This window comes from Polypterus senegalus, chromosome 11 (assembly GCF_016835505.1).
Source record: "Polypterus senegalus isolate Bchr_013 chromosome 11, ASM1683550v1, whole genome shotgun sequence".
Lineage (NCBI taxonomy): Eukaryota > Metazoa > Chordata > Cladistia > Polypteriformes > Polypteridae > Polypterus > Polypterus senegalus.
The window spans coordinates 5,728,386-5,746,132 of record NC_053164.1 but is presented as its reverse complement, the minus strand read 5'-3'; positions in this window follow the sequence as shown (position 1 = coordinate 5,746,132).

Sequence of the window (17,747 nt, the reverse complement as noted above, 5' to 3'; positions counted from 1 at the left end):
TTCAGGGGTTAAAAATAATAGGGTAGGGTAGATAGATAGATAGTATTTGGAGTGCGTTTTTAAAATTCTTAATTTTCAGAATGGATTGAGTCACCCATAGTATTGAGCTGGCATTCCATTGGGAAAATGAGCAGCTTCAAAACCAGAGGCAGGTGCACCCATAAAAACTGTAAGCCATCAAAAATTGCATCTATTGTGTCAAAGGTGACAAGTCCTTTTAAGCATAGTGATTCACCTAAAAGAGCATTGTAAAAACAGAAAATCCATTCTGGCACTCTGTGTCGGTGTTACATTGGTGTTAACAGTGGGATGAGAAAAACTACAGAAGTGGTGAATACTGCAAAGACATAAAATAGACTTGCTTAACTATTCAGAGGAATTTCTGAAGAGTCTCAAGGCTAACATCCAGGATCTGGAATGCAATTTGCAGCTTTAGTACACGAGGGAAGACATCTGAAAGACTGCTGCTTCTTCACCTTCACCAACACTTCTTTATCTGCTAAGGTTGTGGGTGTGTGGACTTCGGCGGAGCTTTGGGCTCATGTAGCTTGGAGAGAGTATGGCAGATCAGTTTGTTACATTACATTAGGTAAATGTGCAGCTTCAAAGCCAGCGGCAAGTGCGCCTATTAAAATGGCAAGCCTGCAATATCACAAACAGAATTCCATCAAGGATGGCAACGGTGAGTTCTTTTAAGGATAGTGAGTCTCCTAATACAGTAATGTAAAGGGCAGAGAATCCATTTTGCTGCTCTGCACCAGTGTTATATTATTATAATTACATTAGGAGCTGTTTATCTGTTCTTGTTCTCTTAGACTTGAGTGAAGCATTTAACACCATAGACCAAAGCATTCTTATAAATTACCTTAGTCAATAGGTGGTCATATCTGAGAGTGTCGTAAATTGGTTTCAGTCTTACTTAACAGGTAGACAATTCTTTGTTAGCTGTGGTGATTGTACTTCAGACGTGAAATTGTATATGGTGTACCACAAGGATCTATACTGGGTCTGCTGCTTTTTTCTATCTATACGTTTCCATAGATAGACAGATAGATAGATAGTATCTGGAGTGTGTTTTTAAAAGTCTTAATTTTCAGAGGTTAAAAATATTGGGGTAGTGTGGAAGAAAGGTGAAAACGTAGACAAATTTATGCGTTTAAAATGAAAACCTAGTAGTGTGGGCAGGGCTGAGTGTGCACAAATTTACTTTACACCTTTGCACCTTTAATTTTCTTGTGTTTCTCTTATTTTATTTGTTAACTTAATGTTTGACATGGGCGGCACGGTGGGTAGCAGTGCTGCCTCGCAGTTAGGAGACACAGGATGGCTTCTCGGGTCCTCCCTGCGTGGAATTTGCATGTTCTCCCCGTATCTGTGTGGGTTTCCTCCCACAGTCCAAAGATATGCAGGTTAGGTGCATTGCTGATTCTAAATTGTCCCTAATGTGTGTGCGTGTGTGTGCACGCGCACCCTGCGGTGGGCTGGTGCCTTGCCTTGCGCCATGTGTTGGCTGGGATTGGCTCCAGCAGACCCCATTGACCCTGTAGTTAGGATATAGTGGGTTGGATAATGGATGGATGGATGGATGTTTGACATTAAATTTGTATCCAGTGCTATTAATGTCAACTTTGCTTTTGCTGAATATTTTGTATTTGAGTTCCTCTGAATTTGTGAAGCACTTTGATGCAGGATAAGTGCAAAATAAATAAAGTGTATTATTATTACTGTTATTATTGTAACATAACTGACAAAATTGCATGAGTAAGGGATGAGTCAGCCAAAGTATGAGCTGACATTTCATCCTTCAAAATTCTGTCACAAAAGGAATTCTATGTAGTGTGGCAATGGTGGACAGTCCTTTTAATCATAGCGAGTCATCTAAAAAAGCCATGTAAAGAGCAGGAAACTCATTCTGGTACCTGACGACAGCATTTAATTGACGTGAACAATGGGATGAGAAGACTTAGAGTCCGACTCAGCAATTGTCAAGTGCCACGAAGACAGAAACAGATTTGCTTGGCTCTTCTGAGGATTTTCCGGTAAGTCTCAAGGCTGAGATCCAGGATCTGGAAAGCCATTTGCAGCATCAGTACAGGGAGAAAGTTATCTGAGAAACTGCTATCTCTGCACCTCCACCAACTCTTCTCTATCTGCTAAGATCCAATGTCCTTGGTGCCTGGACTCTGGTGGAGGTTTGGTTTAATGAAGCTTGGAGAAAGTATGTCAGACCAAGTTGTTACATTACACTGGACAAAAGAGCAGCTTAAAAGCCAGCAGCAAGCCTGCAAATTCACAAACAAATTTCCATCAAGAATGGCAATGCAATGGTGAGAAGTCCTTTTAAGGATAGTGAGTCTTTTAATACAGTAATGTAAAGAAAAGAGAATCCATTCTGCTACTCTGCACCAGTGCTATATTATTATGATTACATCAGGGGCCATATATTTGTTCTTGTTCTCTTAGACTTGAGTGAAGCATTTGACACCATAGACCACAGCTTTCTTATAAATCACCTTAGTCAATAGGTTAGCATATCTGACAGGGTCTTAAATTAGTTTCAGTCTTACTTAACAGGTAGAAAATTCTTTGTTAGGTGTGGTGATTGTACTTCAGAGATACATGAAATTGTATATGGTGTACCCCAAGGATCTATATTGGGTAGGCTGCTTTTTTCTATCTATATGCTTCCATAGATAGATAGATAGATGTGAAAAGCACTATATAATAGATAGATAGATAGATAGATAGATAGATAGATAGATAGATAGATAGATAGATAGATAGATAGATAGATAGATAGATAGATAGATAGATAGATAGATAGATAGATAGATAGTATCTGGAGTGCGTTTTTAAAAGTCTTAATTTTCAGGGGTTAAAAATAATGGGGTAGTGTGGACAAAAGGTGAAAACGTAGACACATGTCTGCATTTTTAAATGAAATCCTAGTAGTGTGGGCAGGGCTGAGTGTTCACAAGTTATTTGTTCCTGGCTTTTTTCTTTTCTCATGTTTTTTGTCTCCTAATCTAATTCAGACCTTTGATTTTCTTGTATTTATCTTATTTTATTTGTTGTTTAATGTTTGACATTACTTTTGTATCCTGTGCTATTAATGTCAACTTTGCTTTTGCTGAATATTTTGTATTTGAATTCCTCTGAATATTTGAAGCACTTTGATGCAGGATAAGTGCAAAATAAATAAAGTGTATTATTATTACTGTTATTATTGTAACGTAACTGAAAAAATTGCATGAGTAAGGGATGAGTCAGCCAAAGTATGAGCTGACATTTCATCCTTCAAAATTCTGTCACAAAAGGACTTCTATGTAGTGTGGCAATGGTGGGCAGTTCTTTTAATCATAGCGAGTCACCTAAAAAAGCCATGTAAAGAGCAGGGAACTCATTCTGTGTGAAGCTGGCCTGATGATAAAACTGTGCAGGGAAAGGATGAGGCAGATGAAACTGAGGGCTGGGATCCTCACCTGGAATGTTGCTTGCAGTGTCAGTTCAGTGAAGGAAAACATCCAAGAGATACATCCATCTGCAGCTCCACAAGAGGAGGCTCTCCTGCTTACTTGTAATCGCCAGATCATTGCACAAAATTGCAGGTTGAACACCTCTGCTCATTGCACGACAATGCAAAACACTCAACACCCCTGCTGTGCCACCTAACAGTTCAACGCACAAAACCCTTGGGGATGAGCCTTTGTCACTGGCCACATGACTGCAGCATAAATGAAGTCCGCCTTGCCATTTTGAAGTGTTGTACACTGTTTCAAGATGTTGGAAGTGGTCTCAGGGGATAGTGACTTTGAAGGGAGGGCTTTGTAATGGCGCTGCCAAGTTGCATCTGCCAGGGATGAGTCACAAAATAGTATTAGCTGGAATTCCGTTGGTGTTAACAGTGGGATGAGAAAACCTATAGAAGTGGCAAATACTGTAAAGACATAAAATGGACTTGCTTAACTCTTCTGAGGAATTTCTGAAAAGTCTCAAGGCCGCCAGGATCTGAAATGTAATTTGCAGCTTTAGTACAGGAGGGAAGACATCTTAAGAGACTGCTACTTTTGCACCTTCACCAACACTTCTCCATCTGCTAAGGTTCTGGGCGTGTGGACTTTGGTGGAGCTTTGGGCTCATGCAGCTTAGAGAAAGTATGGAAGATCAAGTTGCTTTATTCCGCTGGGCAAATGGGCAGCTTCAAAACCAGCGGCAGGTGCACCTATAAAAATGGCAAGCATGCAAGAATTTCATCTAGTGTGTCAATGGTGACAAGTCCTTTTAAACATAGTGGTTCACCTAAAAGAGCAATGTAAAGAGCAGAAAATCCATTCTGACACTTTTTGTCGGTGTTACATTGGTGTTAACAGTGGGATCAGAAAACCTAGAGAAGTGGCAAATACTGTAAAGACATAAAATTAACTCTTTTGAAGAATTTCTGAAAAGTCTCAAGACTGACATCCAGGATCTGGAATGCCATTTGCAGCTTTAGTACATGAGGGAAGAGATCTGAGTGACTGCTGCTTCTACAGCTTCACTTGGGTTTGTGGACTCTGGCGGAGCTTTGGGTTCATGCAGTTTGGAGAAAGTATGGCAGATCGAGTTACTACATTCCACAGGGCAAATGCGCAGCTTCAAAGCCAGAGGCAGGTGCACCTATAGAAATGGCCAACATGTAATATCCCAAACAGAAGTCCATCAAGGATGGCAATGGTGAGAAGTCCTTTTAAGGATAGCGGGTAATGTAAAGAACACTGAATCCATTCTGCTACTCTGAGACAGTGTTACATTCTTATAATTATGACAGAGGCCATATATCTGTTCTTATTCTCTTAGACTTGAGTGCAACACCTTAAATCACCTTAGGCAATGGGTGGGCCTATTTGGCAGTCTCTTAAACTGGTTTCAATCTTAGTTAATGGGTAGAAAATTCTTTGTTAGTTGTGATTATTATACCTTGGAAATACTGTACTTGATATTGTATATGGCGTACCACTAAGATCTATATTGGGCCTGTTGCTTTTTTCTATCTATGTACTTCCATTTGGTCAGATCATCACAAAACACAAGATGAACTACCACGGCTATGCAGATGACACACAGCTTTATTTAATGATAGCACCTGATGACCCTGACACTCTTGGCTCTTTGATCCAATGTCTTAGAAGTATTTCTGATTGGATGAGTAGTAACTTTTTTCAAACTAAATAAGGTAAAAACAGAAATCTTATTGTTTGGCAAACATGGATACATTGATGGTATTAGAAATAAACTTGATCACTTAGGTTTAAAAATTAAGTTCTTAGTAAAGAATTTAGGGGTAATCATCGACTCATGACCTAAACATTAAATCACATATTAACCAGATTACTAAGACTGCTTTCTTTCTCTTAAGGACACAGCAAAACCTCTAATAACTTTACACGATGCTGCAAAATTAGTTCATGCTTTTGTTTTTAGTCAACTAGATTATTGCAATGCTCTCTTAACAGGATTACCTAAGAAAGACGTCAATCGGTTGCAATTAGTGCAGAATACAGCAGCAAGGATATTAACTAGAAAAAGATAAAGTGAGCACATCTCACCAGTTTTTGTGTCATTTTGTTGGTTGCCTGGGTCATTCAGAATTGACATTAAAATACTACTAATGGTTTATAAAGCCTTAAACAATCTTGCTCTGTCCTATATTTTGGAATGCCTGTCTCCCTACACTCCATGTCGTAACCTCAGATCCTCTAATGGCGGTTTGCTTATTATTCCTAAAAGCTAGCTTAAAAGAAGTGGTGAGGTGACCTTTTGCTGTTATGCGCCTAAAATCTAGAATGTGCTACCTATAGAATTTTGCCAAGCTAACTTTGTGGAACATTTTAAAAGACTGCTAAAAACTCATTATTTTAATATGTCCTTTTCGTAGCTACATTTTAGTTGTATTCCCAATAGAATATACTAGTCGTCCACCGGGGCTCTGCCTGTGTAGTAGTAAAGCAGGACAAACTTTAAAAATCAATAAACAAACGGGTATTGCTAGCTAAGCAGAGGTAAGGTACACCCCAAAACACACAGGTACACCGACTCGAACCGAGGCTAGCGTGTGAGTGTGGCGGAACTTGCTCGGTCCCCACTCCTGACGTCATGCTTCCCCCTCCCCTAGGCATGCAGCCTCTGTCTCAGATTAGCGCCAATATATCGTTCTTGCAAGCAAACTATGAGATGAGATGAGAGAAGTCGCAAAATCAACCGGAATGTTCAAGCCAATTATAGAAAAATAAAACAATCTAAATCCTGTGATGGATGGCCAGGGATTGTGCCCTACAGGGAGACCTGGAGGAGCAGGAGACCAGGAGAAGGGCAATTTATACCCCGGGACACAAGAGGACAGCCCTCTGAGTTGCATCGGGGCCACGGGCTTAGGGCTCTGAAGCGCAAACCTTTTGGGGTCCGTGGCCACCGCCAGGGGGTGCCTGGACAGCTCCAGAAACAATACTAATTGTACTAATATCCACTATTCTCTATTGTTTTCTCTGGTTCTTCTGTGGTGGTGGTCTGTGCTACCACTACCTGATCTAGGCACCATGCAGCCCCCTGAGATGATGTAATAAAGGTGGGTGTCTCAGCTGTCCACGAGACCAACTCCATCAGATCCCATCATGTGAATCATGAAATCCATGAGGTTTGACTTAGGAACAATTATGTTAGGCAGAATGCCCAGTGGGGACTTGGCAAACTAGTGGCATGAGAACCCCTGCAGATTTTATTTTTTATCTCCATCCTGACTGGAGTCTTTTTTTTCTGTTCTCCCAGCCATCTGACTTTACCTTGTTTTGTTGTTATTTTTTCTTTACATCTTCTTCTTCTTTCAGCTGTTCCCATTAGGGGTTGCCATAGAGGATCATCTTTTTCCATATACAGTGGAACCTCGGTTTGCGAGCATAATTCGTTCCGGAAAGCGTGCTGCAATCCAAAACACTCGTATATCAAAGCGAATTTCCCCATAAGAAATAATGGAAACTCAGATGATTCGTTCCACAACCCAAAACTATTCATATAAAAATGATTAATACAAAATATAAAGTAAAATACATAATACAAATTAACCTGCACTTTACCTTTAAAAAGAATCATGGCTGGTGTGAGTTTCTAAACTCATGTGGGATTCCACCCAACAGGACGACATGCAGAAGAGCGTCCCAAAGCAATCGCAGTCTCCCAGCGCTGTAGCAGTTCGCCGTATAAGCGCATCCAAAAAGATCGCAGACATGCTATAAGCGCCTGTCGTCAATGGGTCATACAAGGAACATTATAAAGATCCCGCTGCAATAAATAACAGCAATGTTGCTGTTTCAAGCTGAATAAAGCTAGTGTTAAAGTACTGAGACTCAGCTTCGTGTTTTGGGGAGCAAGATGGGGACTCGCACTTCACAGTACACACACACACAGTCACAGTGCTGTAGTAAACAGAGAGATGCGCTGGGCGAGCGAGATAAGGAGAGAGAGAGAGAGACGGGCTGGGCGAGCAAGCGAGATAAGGAGAGAGAGAGACGCGCTGGGCAAGCAAGTGAGATAAGGAGAGAGAGAGAAGAACCATCAGCTCAGTTGTGATCACATGACGCTCAGCAGACAAAGTGTATCCATACTGCTCGTATTTCAAGACATCGCTCGTTTATCAAGTCAAAATTTATTAAAAATTTTTGCTCGTCTTGCAAAACACTCGTAAACCGAGGTTCCACTGTAATTGCTTACCAGTAGCGGCGCACTGCACAATAACGTACAGTGAATACACTTGACATGAGCATTCCTAGTTTTCATCCTCTTTCTCTGTACATTTAGCATTCATTTGCTCAGAGGTTGATGCGCTTGCTGCTTCCTGAGCATCTCTTCTTTTCTCCACCCTAGTGGCCCGCTTCTTCTCTTCTTTCATTGGCATCTTTTCATATTAAATCTGATTAAGTCAGAGTTTGTGTTGCAATTACAGTTGTGCTTGAAAGTTTGTGAACCCTTTAGAATTTTCTATATTTCTGCATAAATATGACCTAAAACATCATCTGCTAATCCGTGAGGTTCACATACTTTTGCCACTCACAAATATGTAATATTTGATAATTTTCCTTAATAAATAAATGGCCAAGTATAATATTTTTGACTTATTTGTTTAACTGGTTTCTCTTTATCTACTTTTAGGACTTGAATGAAAATCTGATGATGTTTTAGGTCATATTTATGAAGAAATATAGAAAATTCTAAAGGGTGCACAAACTTTCAAGCACAAGTGTACGTTTTCTTTCATTTTTCACTTAAGCTGGCACTTACAGTAAGTCTTCGATCTGCCTCCATAATGATTTAAGATATAAAGAGGTAGAGGAAGTAACGGCAAAGGTGGTAGGGATGATGCCCTCTAGCTATCTGCCTCAAGAATGATTTGAGATATGGAGAGGTAGGGGAAGTGATGGCGAAGGTGTTAGGGATGAGAACGGCGCATGACCACTGCCGAGAGTTGATTCTACAATAAAATTAAATAAAAATAAATAAACGAATAACCTTGGGTGCCAATGTTTACCCCGAAAGTGAACAGTAGACGTCACGTAGTATATGTGTACCAAATTTCAGGTCAATAGTTCAAACAGTTTGCGAGCTACAGGTGATTTAAAATCCTGGACAGACAAATGGACAGCTACGGTAGTGTATTATATAAGACGTTTTTTAACTGTTTTCTCTTCTTGTAACTTTCTTTTTGTCATCTTGTAAAGCACTTTGGGCTACATTGCTGTATGAAAATTTGCTACAGAAATAAATGTTATTGTTGTTGTTATTAGAGAAATTAGATTTCAACTTTGGACACTGCAACTGAGAAGAGACAGCACTAACCAAAGCACTACAGTCCCAGTGAAAATAATTTAGATGTTCACCCAATCATCCAGCACAAGGACATGCCAACATCAGTCACCCAACCATCCGCCAGGCTAAATAGAAGGAAAATTACACAAACATGGAGTCTTACCTTGAAGTGTGTTGTCAAACAGCACTTTGGGGGCCTTCAAAACTTTATCTAATATTAATTTCAGAACTGGACTTGATGACCTGTGCTCTGATGAATGGTTCTCTTTAAACCCATTCATATATATTTTTTGATTTTTTTTGTCTTTTATGTCCATATCATTTACAGATGACTGATGTACTGTCTCTCTCTCGCACTCTCTATAATACCGTAGCTGCAATTCATTTAAAAATATTTGAAAATATTTTTGAATGAAATTAGTAAAGTCAACTGTTTAAGAGTTTGCACATCAAAGTCCAAGATGAAATCCCCCCAGTGGTTTACGAGGTGACCCTGAGCAAGTCTCCTAATCTTGCTGTGATCCAGCTGGATAAATATCTGTCGCTTTAATTTATGTGTTCTTCTCATGTCGAGCGCTTTGGGCTGCTATTCACCATGAAATACGTGACACAAGATAAAGATTGATTGGCTCGCATTCTCTATCGTGAAATATGCCCTTTGCATTTCAGTATGGCTGAAAATAATGAAGTGATGTTCTGCTCCTGAAGGTTAATTTGATGTGCAATAGAACAGCTCGGGATTTACTTATACTTTCTAGAGGTCGACTATTTGGCTTTGCTGATTTAGCAAGTAAATGTTTTGCTGTCCCCTGTATTACAAAACGTTAGAGGAAAAGAGGCGTCATTAATCAGAAAGATCCAAAACGATGGTGTACCTGTCAGGGAGAAGGTGCAAACTTTTTTGTGTATTAAAGTTTTTGAAAAGTTTGAAACACATGTGTTAGTAAACATGGCCAGGCTCCTTATCCTTTATTCTTTACAAAGAACCATTTAAGATGGGGCTGTCTAGTCATAAAAGTTTTTCTTATTTTGATGGGAGCTGAATGCTGAGTTTCATGGACTGCTTCTTGAAGCATATTGTTGCGCTTGTTATTTTCCACTTGTTTGATTGACTTGTGTTACGTTTTAATAATAAAGGTTTACTTATAAATAAAAGGACCTGGCACCTTTATGTTATTGTAATGGCACTGAGAATCTGGGCAGGGATGAGCCAGCCTTAGTATGAACTACCATCACCAGCAGCAGGAGCGCCTATAAAAATGCCAATCCTGCAATGTCACTGCAATGATCTGGTTTCTGGATCTTGAGGGGTATTTGGATATAAAGTTAGGTTCTGTATTTAAATTGTGGGTTTTCAGGTCAAGGATTTCATTCCTTTTATTATTTGCTCGATTTTCTTAACAATTTGTTTTTGTGACATCTTTTATGCCAACTAACGGCCCCTGATCACCACCATGTTTGAGTATCCATCATTAGGCTCACATCCTGCATTTGTGCTGTTATGTCCTTTTTGTAGCCTAGAGACCAAAGCTGCGTCTAGTACTCCAGATGAGGCCTCACCAGTGTGTTATAAAGCTTGAGCAGACCCTCCTGTGACTTGTGGTCCACATATCAAGGCGCTATATAACCTGACATTCTGTTAGCCTTCTTAATGGCTTCTCAACACTGTCTGGCAGTCAATAGCTTAGAGTCCACTATGACTCCTAAATCCTTCTCATAAAGTGTACTCTCGATTTTCTGACCGCTCATTGTGTATTCACACCTAACATTTTTACTTCCTATTTATATTTCTTTACATTTACTGATATTAAATTTCATCTGCCACAAATCTGCCTAAGCCTGTCCACTGTCCAAGTCCTTCTGTAATGATATAACGGATTCCAAATTATCTGCTAATCCACCAATCTTGGTATCATCTGCAAACTTAACCAAAACTTAAATTAAACCTTAACTTAAACTCCTCACTCGCTTCCTGTTTGCTACAGGATTGAGTTTAAAATTTTACTGCTTGTTTTTAATTCCCTGAATGGTATAGACCCCTTTTATCTTGCTGACCTCTTACACACTTACTCTCCTTCACGAACACTGAAGCCCTCTGACCAGAAGTCACTGGCATGGCGAATTCTAGACCTTACAGGGGACCGTGCTATTGTAGTAGCTGCCCATAAGCTTTGGAATAGTCTACCCTTTTATATTAGGTCAGCTCCATTGTTGATCATTTTTAAATCACGCTTGAAAGCCTAACTTCTTAAACTTGTACGGGAGTATTTATTTTGGTGTAGTATTTATTTTATGTATATATATATATATATATATATATATATATATATATATATATATATATATATATATATATATATATATATATATATGAGCGTCACGGTGGCGCAGTGGTAGCACTGCTGCCTCGCAGTTAGGGGACCCGGGTTCACTTTCTGGGGCCTCCCTGCGTGGAGTTTGCATGTTCTCCCCGTGTCTGCGTGGATTTCCTCCGGGCGCTCCGGTTTCCTCCCACAGTCCAAAGACATGCTGGTTAGGTGGATTGGCGATTCTAAATTGGCCCTTGTGTGTGCTTGGTGTGTGGGTGTGTTTGTGTGTGTGTCCTGCAGTGGGTTGGCACTCTACCCAGGACTGGTTCCTGCCTTGTGCCCTGTGTTTGCTGGGATTGGCTCCAGCAGACCCCCGTGACCCTGTGTTCAGATTCAGCGGGTTAGAAAATGGATGGATGGATGGATACATATATATATACAGTATATACACTAGGGGGCTCTGCCCCCTGCTCACTTCACTCACCCACTCCCGGGTTTGGTTAACCAGATATACAATTTAAAGAGATTGTTGTTTTCATTTTTTTCATTTTCTTTCATTTTTTACTTCTTGATATTTGCCAGTTATAAAGCTTTAGTGAATGAGTTACCTGTGGTGGGCTGGCACCCTGCCCGGGGTTTGTTCCTGCCTTGTGCCCTGTGTTGGGAAATAGCAGGATTGGCTCCAGCAGACCCCTGTGACACTGTGTTAGGATATAGCAGTTTGGACAATGCCTGCCTGACTGACTGAATGAGTTATTCCCACTCACCCCCGAGGGTGTGCTATGCGCCAGCAAATTCACATCCCTGCCTCTCACGTTGTGAATGCACGCTAAGGAGATGCAGTTGCTCCTCAGAAATTCTCTCTTTACACAGTGATACAATGGGAAGCAAATATTTTTTATTTATCTACTCTATGCATGATCAGCTGGCTTGCTGCTGTAGCTTGTGCCGTGCTGCGTGATCTGCATGTCGCACAGTGTGTCGATCATTTAAAAGCCTGTACCGTAGCTGTCCTTTTGTCTCGCGGGACATGAAAGTGTCTCCAAGAAAATCACATCTTGACCCAAAATGTTTTTATTTTATATATATATATATATATATATATATATAATTGAAATTTTAATGTAATTTAAATTGTAATGTAATTGTGCTGATTTGAATGCATGTCACTGCTCAATGCTGATTACTTGCAGCACCAAATTGGTTGGATGAGCTCGTTAAGCCTTGAACTTCATAGACCGGTGTGTCCAATCATGAGTGGTAAAAGGTATTTAAGGTGGTCAATTGCAAGTTGTGCTTCTTTCCCTTTGACTGTCCTCTGAAGAGTGACAGACAGCATGGGATCCTCAAAGCAACTCTCATAAGATCTGAAAACAAAGATTGTTCAGTATCCTGGTTTAGGTGAAGGCTACAAAAAGCCATCTCAGAGGTTTAAACTGTCAGTTTCAACTGTAAGGAATGGAATCAGGAAATGGAAGGCCACAGGCACAGTGACTGTTAAACCCAGCAGGTCCGGCAGGTCAAGAAAAATACAGGAACGGCATATGCGCAGGATTGTGAGAATGGTTACAGACTACCACAGATCACCTCCAAAGACCTGCAATAATCTAGCTGCAGATGGTGAATCTGTACATCGTTCTACAATTCAGGACAGTGCTTCCACTACACCAGGAAATGCTGCTCGACCAGGGATGGTGTATGCTCAGAGTGCTTCTAGGTGCAAGGCCAGTACTTCCGCCACACTGGGGAGTGCTGCTGGAAGTTCTTCATCATGCACCTGGAGCACATCCAGGGAAAGATTAAAGGGGCCGCCTCATTCTATTCGGGGAGTTGGGCAGAAGAGGAATGAACTTGCGAGAGAAGAGTGTAGGCGGCTGAAGGAACAAGGACTGAGCAAAAATCTGTATATAGTGTAAATAAAATGTATGTGTTTGGACATTCTGCTGTTGTGTCTGTCTGTGGCCGGGATATCTTTTACTATATATATACTTTACTATATATCACACTTGGGTCACAGAATTGCACAGAAACACAGGAGATTGCTGAGTTGGGAACATTTATTCAAACACCTCAAATGAACATATGTCCCTTTCAAAAGTAAAATGAGCTCCGTGTGAAGACAGAGGGGACAGCTCCGTCTCTCAATTAAAAGTAAAAACAAACATCTTAAACACAAACATCTTTCTCTTCATAGGGATGTGTGTCAGGAGCGGGACCCCCAACAGGAGCAGAGGACATCTGGGGGAGGACAGAGAGAGAAAGACAAAGCAAAGAGCAAAAAAGGACAGGTGTTGTTCAGGCTTTTAAGTATGCGAAGCGCCGTGCAAGACGCATATCACGCGACAGAGCAACAGCACCAGTCTAGCAAGTAAGGGAGCAAAGTGGAGGTAAATTTTATTTATTCTCATTGTATCAGAGTTTAAGAGGTGGTTTTGGAGACGCGTCCGTGTCTTCTAGGGGTGTGTTCAGCCCCACTGTTCACAATATATGTATTGGTGTTTTGTGGAAGCTGTACATCACTTTGGTTGACGTCTGCTGTTTTAAATGTGCTCTATACATAAAATTGACTTCACTTGGCTAATCAAGAAAGAGTCTGGAAGGAAAACCTGCAGCCACCACAGCCCTTCAGGGTCAGAGTTTGACACCCCCAGGGTCACCTGTTGGTTCAATTTGCATCTCAAATTAGGAAATAGTTAGGAGGCTCTGAATCTTAAAGAGGAAGTTAATCACAAATAACGCAAAGTTAGCCTGCTCTATTAGCAGCACTGTCTGGAATGAAAACCTGCTGCCACTGCAACCCTCCAGGAAGTCTGCTTTACTGCAAAATGTTATCAATGCTGTGAATGTAAGGTGCACTATATTGAAATAAATGAGCCAGAAAAGAAGGGACGTGCTTTCCTTTCTGGAACCTGCAAGCTGCTGTCTAATGAATGTGCTTGTTAGTGACCATGCGTTTAAACGCCATGTCGTTAATAGACTTGTTTCCTAGACGGTCATGAATGAACTGCTGTACTACATTTTTTTTTTCTGTTTCTAAACAGCTCACCTTCGTTTCTTTGAAACATTAATTATTTCCAGAATAAGTGGAAGGCAGTGACAGGCGTGTCTCTTCTCATTTAATTCTACTCAGATCAGGAAAAAAAAAAAGCAAATGCTAGAGGCAGCACTAATGATTGTGTTCTGTGATAGAAAAATGAGCAGCAAGGCAGACGGGCTCCTTACGCTAAGATGACTCCAGAAAGCAAAATGAAATTGCTGATGATGATCTGTATTATAGCAATTTCACACTGTCGACTCCTCTCGCCATCCATTTTCTCTGTCTTGGAAGATCTTCCGTATCCTAGAAAGTCTGTTAGACAAGTTGAAAATACAGTATTTGCTGATTTTACAAATGATAGGATCACCATGAAAATGTTACCGTTTATCTGTAACCGAATGGCTTTTTTTTTTTTAATTTGCAACTACTGAAATGAACTTTTCCAACTCTTTATCTCATCCTGCAAAAACAGGAATGCATAGTTGAACAATTTGTTGTTTTTCTTGTTCACTAAGTGTAAAATTTTTATTTCCATAATTTATCGCTTTTCATCATTTCAGTAACATCATGGTGACACATAGTGACATGATTCTGCATTGCAAAATCGCATTGAAACTCATTGTTTTACTTTACAAAAAAAAAAAAAAATAAAATCACAAAATAAATGATGTTTCATTCCTAGTGACATTGATGCTATCCACACAGAGATACACCATCTCTACTACATCAACATCTCCTACCACATCAACTGGAATGGCCAGTGACGGGCCCACCTCTGACCATCAGTGTGGACTCTCCATAACTGAAGACCAAATAAGGAGACAACTGAGGAAGCTGTGGAGCCAGATGGAGTCAGTTGTCGTGTTCTTAAGGCCTGTGCTGACCAGCTTTCTGGTGTCCTCTGTCACCTGTTCAGTCTGTCCTAAAGGCTTCAGAAAATGCTGCTGCTGCTGTGGAAAACATTCTGTTCCAAAGAAGGCTGGTGCCTCTTCACCTAATGACTACAGACGAGTGGCACCTGAAACTCACATCATGAAGACCTTTGAGAGACTGGTCCTGTACTATATGAGTCCTCTTGTAGTAGACAACCTGGTTATAACATACATCTATTGATGCACTTGGACACTTCATCAGTGATGTAACCTGGGGTCATTGGGTGTTTCGGGTCTTTCAACATCAGACACCCTCACCCAGGATTGACCAGTTCCTAGGTTGTACCCAAGTAGCAAGTGACCACGGTTCACTCCTCATCATCTACAGTTATCTAGAGGAACTTTGTGCTGCCTCAGTTTTAACTTTGATGGCTTTTATCTTGCGCTCTCCTGTGATGCCCAGAAGACTTTAAGCCTTACACAGAGACTTTTATGGGCAAACACAATGTACGCCTCCCCCGTCTGCAGCATTCTTCCTTCTCCTCAGTATACTTTTCTTTTTTATGCATCCTCTCCTCCCAAGGAACTGTAAATTCCAGCATAATTGATATTTCTGAAAACAAGACAATGTTTGGCCTCAAGGTGGTCTCTACGATCTTTTTCCTATTCTTCTTCTTTCGGCTGCTCCCGTTACGGGATGCCACAGCGGATCATCTTTTTCCATGTCTTCCTGTCTTCTGCATCTTGCTCAGTTACACCCATCACCTTCTTGTCTTCTCTCTCTACATCTATAAACCTTCTCTTAGGCCTTCCTCTTTTCCTCTTCCCTGGAATATTTAACATCCTTCTCCAAATATACCCAGCATCTCTCCTCTGCACATGTCCAAACCAACGCAATCTCCTTCTCTGACTTTGTCTCCCAACCGTCCAACCTGAGCTGACCCTCTAATGTCCTCATTTCTAATCCTGTCCATCCTCGTCACACCCAATGCAAATCTTAGCATCTTTAACTCTGCCACCTCCAGCTCTGTCTCCTGTTTTTGGTCAGTGCCACCATCTCCAGCGCATATAACATAGCTGGTCTCACTGCCGTCCTGCAGACCTTCCCTTTCACTCTTGCTGATAATGCATCGGCTAACTCTCTCCCCTCACCACTGCCAACATTCAAAGTTCCTACCCTCAGTGCCATTCTCTTTACCTTCCTCCTCTCCGCCTGCCTCCAGACACGTCTCCCCCCTCTTGTTCTCCTTCTTCTGCCAACAGTTGCCCAATTTCTGCCAGAACCCTGTTGGCTAACAGTACTGGTGGTGGTTGTTGTTAAGCTGGGCCTCGGACGATCCGGTATGGAATTCTGTTTTGTTGTCCGCATATTGATCTGGCAAAATTTTACACCGGATGTCCTTCTTATTTTAGCCCTCCCCATTTATCTGGGGAAGAAGCACATGGGTTTGTGCATCCTGTGTGGTTGGGTTAAAAGTACCTCCAAAGCTACCAAGTTAAATTCCTTTACATTAAGTACTGGTGAATAAAAGGGATTCTGATTTTGCTTATGATTATGATCCTTTGTGAAGTGACATTTCCTGGGCTTCTTGCATTACATAATAATTTATGGAAATGCTGTCAAAACAAGATTACAGTTTGAGATTATCTCTACCAGTCAGACTTTGCAAGCCCTTGTAATTCAGTCTGTCATCATCCAACCTGCTATATTCTAACTACAGGGTCACGGGGGTCTGCTAGAGCCAAACCCAGCCAAGGCAGGAACAAATCCCAGGCAGGGTGCTAGCCCACCACAGGACACACACACACCAAGCACACACTAGGGACAATTTAGAATTGCCAATGCACCTAACCTGCATGTCCTTGGACTGTGGGAGGAAACGCACACAGACACAGGGAGAACGCGCAATCTCCACATAGGGAGGACCCGGAAAGCGAACCCGGGTCTCCTAACTGTGAAGCAGCAGCGCTACCCACTGCGTCTTTTTTGAACTTTCAAATCCAACTTCCTATTTAGGGTGTGCTATGTCAGAAGCCATTTTGTAGTTCTTGTTATATAATTTGGATTTTGTTTAATTTCTGGTCATCTCCTTGCAGCTTTCCCATCACTAGGGTCGGTTCCCCAGGGTTTGTGAGCCACAAGTGATTTCATAGATAGGATTAAAAGGTGACTGAATTCATTAGTTTTTCATCCCAGCTGCAGACAATAAACCTTGTTTTTGCCTGTCTAAAGAATATTTATTTTTGGTTTCTATTATTATTTGACTTTAGCTACATTCATAGACTGTAATTTTTTGCTTCTTGAATAGGTTTTGCCGCTTTGATTTTCTCAGTCTCTTGGTTGTGCACCCTTTTCTACCTTTTGTCAATTCTCCCTTGTCCTTTTAAAAGTGTCAGCTTTCTGACAAAAAATTGTCGGGGACAAGTAGCTCTGAAATGAGTCAGGGAAAGATCCTGGGATGCTTTATGGTCATGTTGGAGGCCACACACTCCTTATTTTCTATGTTTGTGTCTCCAGTTGTTTCTTGTGTCTGTCATATGATTTTAATATTACTGTATTGTTTGTTTGTGGTTGGCTTGGTATTGCTGTCATAATAATAATAATAATAATAATAATAATAATAATAATAATTCCTTATATTTATATAGTGTTTTTCTCACTACTCAAAGTGCTCTTCACACAGGGAGGACCCAGAA